General features: G+C 45.0%; 1 long non-coding RNA gene across 1 annotated transcript; it reads right to left on the bottom strand.

The window, feature by feature from the left end:
- Positions 1–295: 295 nt before the first annotated feature.
- On the bottom strand, positions 296–9,714 carry LOC135880554 (uncharacterized). Its single transcript, XR_010561492.1, has 3 exons — positions 9,193–9,714; positions 4,520–4,658; positions 296–646 (listed from the first exon to the last, which is right to left on the bottom strand). It is a non-coding gene; the product is annotated as an uncharacterized LOC135880554 (long non-coding RNA).
- Between the last annotated feature and the right edge of the window lie 2,891 nt (positions 9,715–12,605).

Here is a 12,605-nt window from a genome sequence, read left to right as displayed (position 1 = left end):
TTAGTTGTTTAAACAGTACATGACCCTCTTGCACAAGTCTTCCCTTCCAAGTGGTACCCTTATTTAACCCCTCTGCTTGGACTACACATGTCTAGGTTCCTTCACACAAATTAAAAAAGGAAACAAGATGTGTCTGAAAGGGGATGAGAGACTTCTATCCCTGGCCTACTGAGGTGGTAAAGTAAACATACTCACCTCTTTTGGATTTCAGTCTCAGATCCTCAGACAGTTCACAAACTTGTATCCCGGCCGAGCCCCCAAACTGAAGGACATAAATCCACACCGTGTAGAGGTCAAGCATAGGAGTTTATTACACACAGCGCTGGTGGAGTGTCACCTTGCTTATTAGGCTCAGAGATACTATCAATCAATTGATTACAATAGACTATATAGATTTTCTATGGGCGGAGGAAAGTGACGGGGTAGGCAGTTCCATACCCCGGGATAGGTTTTGCAGCAAGACAAGATAGCACATTAGCCAATGGTTAACAGGTTACATAATGTCTCTGCCCAGTTCTCAAGTTAGCAAGTTAACATTTAATTAATACTTTGATAGAATGTTATTAATATAAAATATATATGTTGAATTCTGATTTGGGGTCCATAGGAATGGAGCAACTCCTTTGATTGTCCAACAGGTACATTCCTAGGGGTTAAAGCAAAGAAACAGTGAAAGTATATGGCAATAAAGATTGTCTTCTGTGTGTCTTAAGGCAAGGCATTGGTCCCTGGGAAGGGGAGGTGGAAGGATGCCATATCTTATAATGACATGTGCCAACTTTTCATAAACTCAAGGCTGGATCTGTTGGAAGAATGTTTCCCTACAGAAGAAACTAAGACAATAGGAATAGGGATCCTTTGTTCAATTTGAAACATTGGATAAGGCACAATTATTTAGTTCTTAGCTCCAACACCTAGCAATTTGCAGACTAGTCTTATTTTAGCAAAACAAGATTATCTGTTTACCCCAGCTTTCTCTTAGCTGATCACTATTTGCTAGGCCTCTGGTCTCTTGACCATACTCTGGACTTTGGGTCTGGAAAAGAGCTGGCACAATCCATATACCAGGTTGTTATATAAAATGCACATGGATTTTAACCCTTCACTGAGTATATGTAAAGATGATGTAAAACGGTGTTTATGGGACAAAAAGGTGAAAACTGTGGAGGAAATGGCCACTCTAGCTGACGAATTTGAGCGAACTCAAGCATCTATTGCAAACAAACCACAGACAGGTTTAAACCTGGTGGCAAGCAGGGTCCCCATTTTATCCCTGGGAAGAAGGAGGGTGGATGGGAGGCTGGGCGCTCACCTCCCCCAAACCATTCCTCTATTCCCCATCCCAAATTCTCTGTAAAAACAGAGGATCCCAAAAGCCGCTATCACTGTAATTCCACTGTGCACCTGAGGAATGAATGTCCTGTACTGGGAGGGAACACGCAGCAAGAAACTCATGGGAATGCTGCTACCCTGAGCACAGAGGCACCTCAGGCAATTGCTACTTATACAGAGTTTGTAAAAGTAGCCTCTGCCCAGCCAGGCATGAAGCACCTAAAGGCTGTCAAAATTAATGGCAGAGAACACCTTGGGTGGGAAGACACCGGGGCAGAAATTTCTATGGTTAAAAGAAGTGTTGTACAGGAAAGTGACATACTGCCAGGACAGATGGCAGAGCTTTTATAACAGGAGGTTACAAAATCCTTGTGCCTTTGGATAAAGTGCACATAGAAACTGAGGGTTTGGAAGCTGTCTTATTTGCAGCAGCGGTTGATAATAACCCAATAGCTTTATTGCTGGGAAATAATTTTTTTCCATGTAACTCGGGCTGTCAAGGGGTCTGCCTGCAGGAAGGAGGAATATCATGCTGAAACCCCAGAGGAGAAGGGTAAAGTCTCAGAAACTGCTGAAGGAATGGGAGAGAGTATCTTTAATTGCTCTGCAGCAGTGGGAAACTGTATGCTTCTAGGTGTGGGTGTGGTTGAGACCAGCTCCCACCCAGTAGCTAAAGGCAGCATTTCCCCAGGAAGGGAGGGAAGTATAGGGTGAGAAAACTGTCCAGGTTGTTGGCTACCAGCAGGTTGTAGATGAACAAGGGACAGATCTCACGACCTCACTCTAGGGTGCATACGGAGATGTGTCCTAGAGGGAAGCCCAGAGAAGGGTGATGGAATCATAGAGACCACTGGTGGGCGAGGATTCATAGAATCATAGAAGATATGGGTTAGAAGAGACCTCAGGAGGTCATCTAGTCCAACCCCCTGCTCAAAGCAGGACCAACCCCAAATAAATCATCCCAGCCAGGGCCCTGTCAAGTCGTCCTTAAAAACCTCTAAGGATGGTGTGATAAATGAGGGGGGGGTAGCTCCCTTTTATGGGCACCCAGCCAGTAGCTATAGAATCCTCCTTAGCAACTGTACCCTAATTGCCTTAACTGTAAAGAGTTAAGAGAAGCTTAACCTGAGTTGGCACCTGACCAGCAAACCAATAGGGAGGCTGTACCCTTTCAAATTGGAAAAACTGCTGGGTGTGGGGTTTGTTTGTTTGTTTGTTTTGTCTCTTGGGCTGGAGAGAGGGGAAGGAAGCAACAAGCTGTAAGCTTTAAGCCAGGTATGGGAAAATCATCAGCATCATACCTAGAAACTCATTTGGAACCCCAGATATGTAAGTAGCACAGGAAAAGTTAGGACAGATGCAATTAGGAACTTTTTGGTTGTTTTGGTTTGTAGATTCCTCTGTGCTAACCCCAGGTGCTTTTGTTTTGCTTGTAACCTTTAAGCTGAACCCCAAGAAAGTTATTTTTGTTGTTTAATCCTTAAAGCCGGAGTTTTCAGATGTGTTTCTTCCTTTTTAAATAAAAGTTACCTTTTTTAAAAGAATCCTTTAATTCCAAAGTCCTTAGACAAGGGGTTGGTCTGTGCTCACATTGCTAAGGCAACTGGTTGGTATTTTATTCTCAAGCCTCCCCAGGAAAGGGGGTGAAGAGGCTTGGTGAGATATTTTGGGGGGATAGGGTTTCCAAGTGACCCTTCCCATAATATTTGTGAAAATCACTTGGTGGTGGCAGCAATATCTGTCCAAGGCAGAAGACTGTGCCTTGGAAGAGTTTTAACCTAAGCTGGTAGAAGATAAGCTTAGGGGGTCTCTCATGCAGGTCCCCACATCTGTACTCCAAAGTTCAGATTTGGGGGAGGGGGTAGAGCCTGACAGATGGAGATTCCACCACCACCCTAGGTAACCTATTCCAGTGCTTCACCACCTTCCTAGTGAAATAGTTGTTCCTAATATCCAACCTAGACCTCCCCACTACAACTTGAGACCTTTGCTCTTTGGTCTGTCATATGCCACCACTGAGAATAGCCTAGCTCCATCCTCTTTGGAATCCCCCTTCAGGTAGTTGAAGGCTGCTATCAAATGCCCTGTCACTCTTCTCTTCTGCAGACTAAATAAGCCCACTTCCCTCAGCCTCTCCTCATAAGTCATGTGTCTCAACCCCTAATCATTTTTGTTGCTCTCCGTTGGACTCTCTCCAATTTGTCCACATCCTTTCTGTAGTGGGGGGCCCAAAACTGGACACAATACTTCAGATGTGGCCTCACCAGTGCCAAATAGAGGGGAATAATCACTTCCCTCGATCTGCTGGCAATGGTCCTACTAATGCAGCCTAATATGCCGTTAGCCTTCTTGGCAACAAGGGCACACTGCTGACTCATATCCAGCTTCTCATCCACTGTAATCTCCAGGTCCTTTTCTGCAGAACTGCTGCTTAGCCAGTCAGTCCCCAGCCTGTAGCAGTGCATGGGATTCTTCTGTCCTAATTGCAGGACTCTGAACTTGTCCTTGTTGAACCTAATCAGATTTCTTTTGGCCCTATTCTCCAATTTGCTTAAGTCACTCTGGACCCTATCCCTACCCTCCAGCATATCTACCTCTCCCACCCCCCAGCTTAGTGTCATCCACGAACTTGCTGAGGATGCAATCCATCCCATCATCCAGATCATTAATGAAGATGTTAAACAAAACCGGCCCCAGGACCGATCCCTGGGGCACTCCACTTGATACTGGCTGCCAACTAGACATCGAGCCATTGATCACTACCTGTTGAGCCTGATGATCTAGGCAGCTTTCTATCCACATTATAGTCCATTCATCCAATCCATACTTTTTTAACTTGCTGTGAAGAATACTGTGAGAGACCATATCGAAAGCTTTGCTAAAGTAAAGATATATCACGTCTGCTGCTTTCCCCATATCCACACCGTGACGTTGCACTCCATAATGTTTTATGAAAATATGCTTTGAATGTGAATATAATGTAACCTTTATGCAAAAGATCTCTTGTAAGGTATCATTACAAAGGTTATAATCTACTGAGTGTGTTCATCCCATTTGTTTGTATGGATTATTTCTATGTCTGGAGTTAGGAGAATAAGATATAAACTTGTATTACTGATGTAAACATATTAAGTGGAAGCCATTAAGGGTGCTTCAGAATCAATGTACTATGAATGGGTTTGTTTACCTGCAAGCCTTCCTGTGTACATGTCGGCCGGCTCCTAGGTAATGAAGAAGGAGGTCTTACGGCGACATGTGATCATGTCATCTGAACTGGAATCCATCTTAAACCTGGTGTTTTTCCATTTAGAAGGAGGGGTGGGGACCTAGAGAGACAAAAGATTCCCGCCTTGTGCCAAAGCTATAAAAGGGGGTGGAACATAACAAAGAGGGTCCTAGTCATAAGAAAGCCCCTGCTTTTAACCTCAGATGCCTGTTGGAACTAACAAGGACTGTACCAGGGGAAAGGATTGGGCCCAGACTAGGAAGGAGTCTAGTCTGTGAAAGAAGCTTATTGGAACATCTCTGAGAGTGAGATTTACCTGTAAACAGTTTCTTAATGTATTAAGCTTAGGCTTGCGTGTTTTATTTTATTTTTCTTGGTAACCTACTTTGTTCTGTCTGTTATTATTTGAAACCACTTAAATCCTACTTTTTATACTTAATAAAATAACTTTTGTTTATTAATTAGCCCAGAGTAAGTGATTAATACCTGGGGGAGCAAACAGCTGTGCAGATCTCTATCCGTTTTATACAGGGCGGACAATTTATGAGTTTACCCTGTATAAGCTTTATACAGAGTAAAACGGGTGTATTTGGGGTTTGGATCCCATTGGGAACTGGGTGTCTGGGTGCTGGAGTCAGGTAACCTCCAGAGCAGTTTTTGGTTAAAGTCTGCAGTTTTTGGGGTGTTAACCAGACCTGGGTCTGTGTTGCAGCAGGCTAGCGTGTCTGGCTCAACAAGGCAGGGTTCTGGAGTCCCAAGCTGGCAAGGAAAACAGGCTCAGAGGTAATTCCAGCACATCAGGGGACAGTCCCAAGGGGGTCTCTGTGACTGAACCCGTCACAAACAGCATCAGTTATCTCATCATCGAAGGCAATCAGGTTGATCTGGCATGACTGGTCAGATTGCCCTTGGTGAATCCACGTTGACTGTTCTGATCACCTTCCTCTCCTACAAGCGCTTCAAAATGGATTCCTTGAGGACCCGCTCCATGATTTTTCCAGGGACTGAGGTGAGGCTGACCGGTCTATAGTTCCCTGGATTCTCCTTCTTCCCTTTTTAAAAGATGGGCACTATATTTGCCTTTTTCCAATCGTCGGCACCTCCACCAATCACCACAAGTTTTCAAAGATAATGGCCAATGGTTCTGCAATCACATCAGCCAACTCCCTCAGCACCCTCGGATGCATTAGATCCAGACCTATGGACTTGTGCACGTCCAGCTTTTCCCCCAGGAATTGAAATGGGTGTGTGTTTGTGTGTCAGGGCCGATGAGGGGTAAGACCGTGAGGGTGAAGGGGGGCTGTATGGCACCATAGTAAAAACCGAAAAAATGTTTCATGATCATTTTATTAGATTTAACTCATGTTTTAAAATCATCCCATAAATTAAAGTTGGCTTCTTAAGCCTTCTATGAAGCACTGCGTCTACATCCTTCTTGGTTTCTTGTTATAAATTTTGCACAACTCTATTAATGAACTTCTTGAATGCACTCTGTTCATCTTTGGTGGCTTCTCATGTGTCCGGTACTTCCATTCCTTCAATTGATATGTTCATTAGTTCATTCACATGATCAGGCAGAAGGCGACTTCTTTCAGAACACAAAATTCTATTCAATGATGAAAAAGAACACTTAACTGTAGCTGTTGTGACTGGGAGTAGCAAGAGATGAATTCCTACTTCTTTCATCCCAGAAAACATAGCAAAGATTGGGTCAAGCCACTAGTGATGATAAAAAAGAAGTTGAAGTCAAATTTTCATTAATTCGTCGTATGATATTCCACTCTGTGTTCAAATTCTCTATTCTGTCCTGAGCACGTGGCAGCCCCATTGCTGGTAGTACCTTACTCCACTCAACTGACGGTGTTTTATAGGACAGGGATCTGTAAAAGCTATGTAGAGGTTGAGTAGAATCTAGAAGTCACTGTTGTAGATTTTTAAGAATCAAGTCTGTGTACTTTCAGTTGTCTTAACAAACACTTCTTGTCCTCTTCACTTAAGGATTCAATATAAATGCCTTCATTAGTCAACTTCTGGACTGAAGTCTTTGCTTCTTCCAGTACTTTTTCAATGAATAGCTCTCTGATTGATCCAAATGTAGCTTCTATTGCTGGACAAAGATCTACTACTGTGGTAGCAGATGCCTGGATGGCATTGTTTTATGACCCAAGTGGTTTCAACAGTAGACTTACAAGAGAGAGAATGGCAATAGTCTTCTCTGAATGTAGTAGCAAAAGTAATCCACCAGCCTCACTACTTAGATCCATCCCATCTTGGTAGATACTTTCCAAAGTCAGTTAATAATGGCTGGAGTAATTTTAAGACAACAGCCAAGGATCGCTCATGAGAAAGCCAGAGGGTTTTCCCAGGTTGCACTAATTTGATCTTCTACATTTTTCAAGATATTCAGTCTTTTTGGACTCTTGCTGAAAAAAGAATATAATGAAGACATCAAAAGACATTTAAAAAGCTATAAATTTAAAGAGTCTGCAGCTTCTACTAGCACTAGTTGGAGTAGATGGCCTCTGCAGTGTGTATAGGAGAGATTATGGTTACACTTTTCTCTGAGCAAAGCTTGTACTCCACCATGTCTTCCAGAGAAGTTTGCAGCTCCATCAAATGCACAAGCAGCCATGTTTGGGGTCCAGTTGACAAGCATTTAACTCTAAGATGTGGGTTGTCACAGATGCAGCCAAGGTGTATTCTATAACTTGAACATCTAGAAATGCATCTACTGGCCTGCCACTGACATCAAGATAACATACCCAATGACTTAATACTTGATGCCCATTTGCATCGGTGCATTCATCAGCCATGTATGCAAATTTTTTGAATGTGATGAGAGAGTTCTTCACTTTTTCAACTGTTGAGTCTTTCACTGTTGCACCACATGCTTCTACCCAGTCAGTTGAGTTTCTTGCAGAAAGATAGTGAGCATTTGCTGGTCTTGTTTGGAACCAGCGTTCAACTTCAGGATGAACAAGTGACAATGCACTTAACATTGGCCTCCAGTTTGTAGTGTGTGGTATCTCTTGCTTAAATAGGAAGTATGATGCCACAGCCATGTTTCTTCATGAGAACTGTGTTGGGTCTCCAGCATTCTTAACAGCCTCATTAACACTCACCGGTGTTGTCCTTGGTCAGTGGAGACTCAGATTTCAGAGGTGCTTTCACATGAGTTCACCTCCCAGGTGGGGGGCAAGAAGGCACCTTGCTCGTTCCTCCAGCTACTCACCTTTTGCTCTGGTCACTGTTCACTCCATTGCTCTGTTGCCAATGGCCCTGCGCTGTCACCTTCTGCTCCCACCTGCCACTGTGTGACCTCTGTGAGTTGGTCTCTTGAGGTTCCACCCAGCTCTCAGTGATTTCAGCTGAGCTCTCAGTGGGGGAACCTCCCTGCTAGTGCAGACTGGGCTGTCTCTTCCACAGAAACACTGTCCCACAGCAGGTCTAAGCACTTAGACCTGATTATCAGTGATTTCAGCGGTAGTGGTCACTAACAAAACAAAAGACTATCTATGGAGCCTAATCAGCTCTGTCTTTAAACAGTGGAGAGGGGCAGGTCAAATAGTACTTGTGACTCAGGCAGACCATCAAGCAAAACACCTGTCCCCACGCTCTCTGTTGATGCCCTCAATCAGCACAGGCTAAGTACAGTTCTACTGCCCTTTACTCATACAATAAGAACAACAACATTTCATTCCCCCTCATTCAAGTGATTTGTAACCCAACCCCAGCCAAAATCTATCACTTGGGCAACACAGTTCTGTTTGCTGGATACCTAGGTAGATTAGGTGTGAATGTAAATACAATCTGGTCCTGAAGCCTTTCCTCCCAGCCCCCAGCTCATCACTAACTGTCAGGAGAGCTCATTTAGACTTTGCTAACAAATCATAATTTGAAATTATTAGATTGGCAAACATCACCGAAATGAATGCACTGACATTGTCATAAAAACAAAACCTGTATAAGGAAACTAGTCTATGTTCATACTTTTCAAATCTATTATACTTTTTCAGATACACGTATTTTATCATACACTTTATATGCTTTTAAAGTGTGTATTAATGTTTCAATTTCAATTCAAATGTCCAAACAATCACTAAATTGGCAACACTGCATGTAACTACTTCACAAAACGGGGGGGGGGTGTTGGGGAAATTCAGGGGGGTGTAGGGAAATCCCTGAATAGTCCTTAACTTGTTCTTTCACCACTGAGGGCAGCTCAGTCTGGGAGCTGACCTTGTCTGTGAAGACCGAAGCAAAAAAAGTATTGAGTACTTTTTCCACATCATCTGTCACTAGGTTGACTCCCCCATTCAGGAAGGGTCCCACATTTTCCCTGACCTTCTTCTTGTTGCTAACATACCTGTAGAAATCCTTCTTGTTACCCTTCACATCCCTTGCTAGCTGCAACTCCAATATGCTGCATATGAGCTTCCTTCTCTTATCTAAAGTATAGTATGTCATAATATTTAATCATCTGTATGTGATATTATACAAAAAGGAAAATGCAGACTGTGGGTAGCTTTCTACATTGGTAGATCTCATCCTATTATACTATTGATTATAACTTCAAAAATATAGCTTGTAACTAAAACAGGAAAACAACTGGTTGAATGATTTTTCTTTCATACCTTTTACTTCAGACTCAGAGCAAAACGCTTGCAAATAGGCTAAGGTAAACCAAGTCTGCTGTTGCAAATACACTAGCCCATAGATGCTGGAATTAGAGGTGCTCGGGGTGAAGCAGGACCTCCTGATTTGAAGTAGTTTCCATCACATAGCCGGTTTAGAGTTTTGTTCAATACAATAGCTATCAACACCCCCACTGTACACATTGTTCCAGGCCCAGCAACTACGCACCAGCCAATGTCAATAGATGAAAAGCAGGGGAGGGGTTGCTGCAAGGTTTATATCTGAGGAGCTACCGGTTGTGTGGCGCGTTTGTTTACATGGCTGTTTAACGTCCAGCTGAGGGGAAGGACGCTGGGGCTTGTGCACCGCTACGCTCCGGGCCTGCTCCCGCGGACGTGCGCCGCTCGTACTAGTCCTCGGCGGGCCCCGATTTCTCAGCACAGGCCCCTGAGGGAGCGCATCCAGCTTGGGGTCGTGGGGGCAGCAGCCTCGGTCGCGCTGCTCGGACGGGGCCCAACGGGCGCCAGACCCAAACGAGGAGTTGGGAGGGAGTCACTCCCCTCCCCGCGCGCCCGCAGCTGCGCACTCCAGTCCCCTCAGCTCCCGGCTCTCGCTCTGGACGCAGCCGGCAATTGGGCGGGGGCGGACGCCGCTGTAGCCGGGCCCGTAGCGCAGCCGCTGTGCGGGGCAGAAGCGCGGTGAGTGTGGGACGGGCAGCGCTCTGCTCGTTCCGCGGGATTGGGCCGCTGTGGGGACTTGGGCCGAGGCTGGCCGGCTCGCTCTGTGCTGCTAGCGCCCGGACAGCCCCTCCCCCCCCCCCCCCGGGCCCCGCGGCCGTTACCGCTCCGGGACCACAGGACGTCTCCGCGCGCTGCGCCCCCGTCTGTGAGGACAACTCGCGAGGCGAGTGAGCTGGGGCGAGGGGCCCTCGATGCGGGGGGGATGGGACATTGCATCCCCTCATATTCAACACTACAATGTAACACCCCCTTTAATATGGAGGTAACAGCGCCCGCATGCAATACACCCTTTTCCCCAATGCTTTTGAGGTTGAGGCAATAGGGCCTGGCATATAACATACCGTTTCACTACTTCAGCATGGAGGTAGGTGTGATATGCACCAATGCAAAGGTAGCTTGACCCAGATTGTGTTATGCCCTTCTCTTTGCTGTAGGATGTGGGGTGCTACCTTGAACAGTGCATCCTCTTCTGCCTTCAGTAGGAGAGTATTGAGGTAATGGGGCTTAGCACATGATTCACCATTTGTTGGAATTATCAGTAATATTCAGAATTATGAATATTAATATTGGAGACCACCAAACCTTAATTTAACCATACATTCCAAAGGCCAAATGGTATTTTATACAATAGCTTTAAAATCCTAAAAAACTAAGCAGTTACTACATCCAATACAGCAGTAGTTCCCAAACTGTGGGGCATGCCCCCTTTGGGGGGGATGTGGCAGAAGGATGGGGGGGGGTACGTGGCAGGGCCTGGGCCAGCCCTCATGGGGGGTGGGGAGGGAGTACCAATCAGTCCAGCTCTGCCCCTAGCCCAGCCCCAGCTCCACTTCAACCCCTGATCCGTGCCCAGCCCAGCTTTGGCCCCAGCCACAGCTCTATCCCGCCTCCAGCCCCTTTCTGCCCTCATTCCCTCTCTGCCCCCAGGCCAGCTCTCTGTTTAACCTCAGCTCCTTCCCCATCCCTGGTTCTGCTCCCAGCTCTGCCTTCAACCCAAGCTTCTTTGCTGAGTCAGCTGTGCAGTAAGGGGGGCATGGACAAATTCCATTAATCGTAAGGAGGAGTGTGACAGGAAAAGTTTGGCCACCACTGCAATACAATAACAAAATATTCATAAGCATGTGATCAATATATTACAAATAGATGGAACCTAGCCAAATTGTCTCATCCTGGTGTGCTCAAGCATGATCAGATAGAGTCTGGCAAAGAACTCTAAATTGATAATTTTTTGTACCCATCAACAAATGATGACATTGCCAATTAATAACAAGCTGAAAACCAGTTTGGGCAGTTTGCCTTTATTTCTGGTCTTAATCCAGATAAAATTTACCATTTATCATCTGCATACACTTGGAAGGTGGTAAGGTGATAGGGAACAGCCAGCATGGATTTGTAAAGAACAAATCATGTCAAACCAATCTGATAGCTTTCTTCGATAGGATAACGAGGCTTGTGGATAAGGGAGAAGCTGTGGATGTGGTATACCTAGACTTTAGTAAGGCATTTGATACGGTCTCGCATGATATTCTTATCGATAAACTAGGCAAATACAATTTAGATGGGGCTACTATAAGGTGGGTGCATAACTGGCTGGATAACCGTACTCAGAGAGTTGTTATTAATGGTTCCCAATCCTGCTGGAAAGGCATAACGAGTGGGGTTCCGCAGGGGTCTGTTTTGGGACCGGCTCTGTTCAATATCTTCATTAACGACTTAGATATTGGCATAGAAAGTATGCTTATTAAGTTTGCAGATGATACCAAACTGGGAGGGATTGCAACTGCTTTGGAGGACAGGGTCATAATTCAAAATGATCTGGACAAATTGGAGAAATGGTCTGAGTTAAACAGGATGAAGTTTAACAAAGACAAATGCAAAGTGCTCCACTTAAGAAGAAAAAATCAGTTTCACACATACAGAATGGGAAGAGACTGTCTAGGAAGGAGTACGGCAGAAAGGGATCTAGGGGTTATAGTGGACCACAAGCTAAATATGAGTCAACAGTGTGATGCTGTTGCAAAAAAAGCAAACATGATTCTGGGATGTATTAACAGGTGTGTTGTGAGCAAGACACGAGAAGTCATTCTTCCGCTCTACTCTGCTCTGGTTAGGCCTCAGCTGAAGTATTGTGTCCAGTTCTGGGCACCGCATTTCAAGAACGATGTGGAGAAATTGGAAAGGGTCCAGAGAAGAGCATCAAGAATGATTAAAGGTCTTGAGAACATGACCTATGAAGGAAGGCTGAAAGAATTGGGTTTGTTTAGTTTGGAAAAGAGAAGACTGAGAGGGGACATGATAGCAGTTTTCAGGTATCTAAAAGGGTGTCATAAGGAGGAGGGAGAAAATTTGTTCACCTTAGCCTCTAAGGATAGAACAAGAAGCAGTGGGCTTAAACTGCAGCAAGGGAGGTCTAGGTTGGACATTAGGAAAAAGTTCCTAACTGTCAGGGTGGTTAAACACTGGAATAAATTGCCTAGGGAGGTTGTGGAATCTCCCCATCTCTGGAGATATTTAAGAGTAGGTTAGATAAATGTCTATCAGGGATGGTCTAGACAGTATTTGGTCCTGCCATGCGGGCAGGGGACTGGACTCGATGACCTCTCAAGGTCCCTTCCAGTCCTAGAATCTCCTTTTTCACCAAGTCTTTCCTCTTATCTCTTCCCATCCTTCTT

The sequence above is a fragment of the Emys orbicularis genome, chromosome 6 (assembly GCF_028017835.1).
Source record: "Emys orbicularis isolate rEmyOrb1 chromosome 6, rEmyOrb1.hap1, whole genome shotgun sequence".
Lineage (NCBI taxonomy): Eukaryota > Metazoa > Chordata > Testudines > Emydidae > Emys > Emys orbicularis.
Note: the sequence above shows the minus strand (reverse complement) of the source record. Positions and strands in the feature narration are given on the sequence as shown.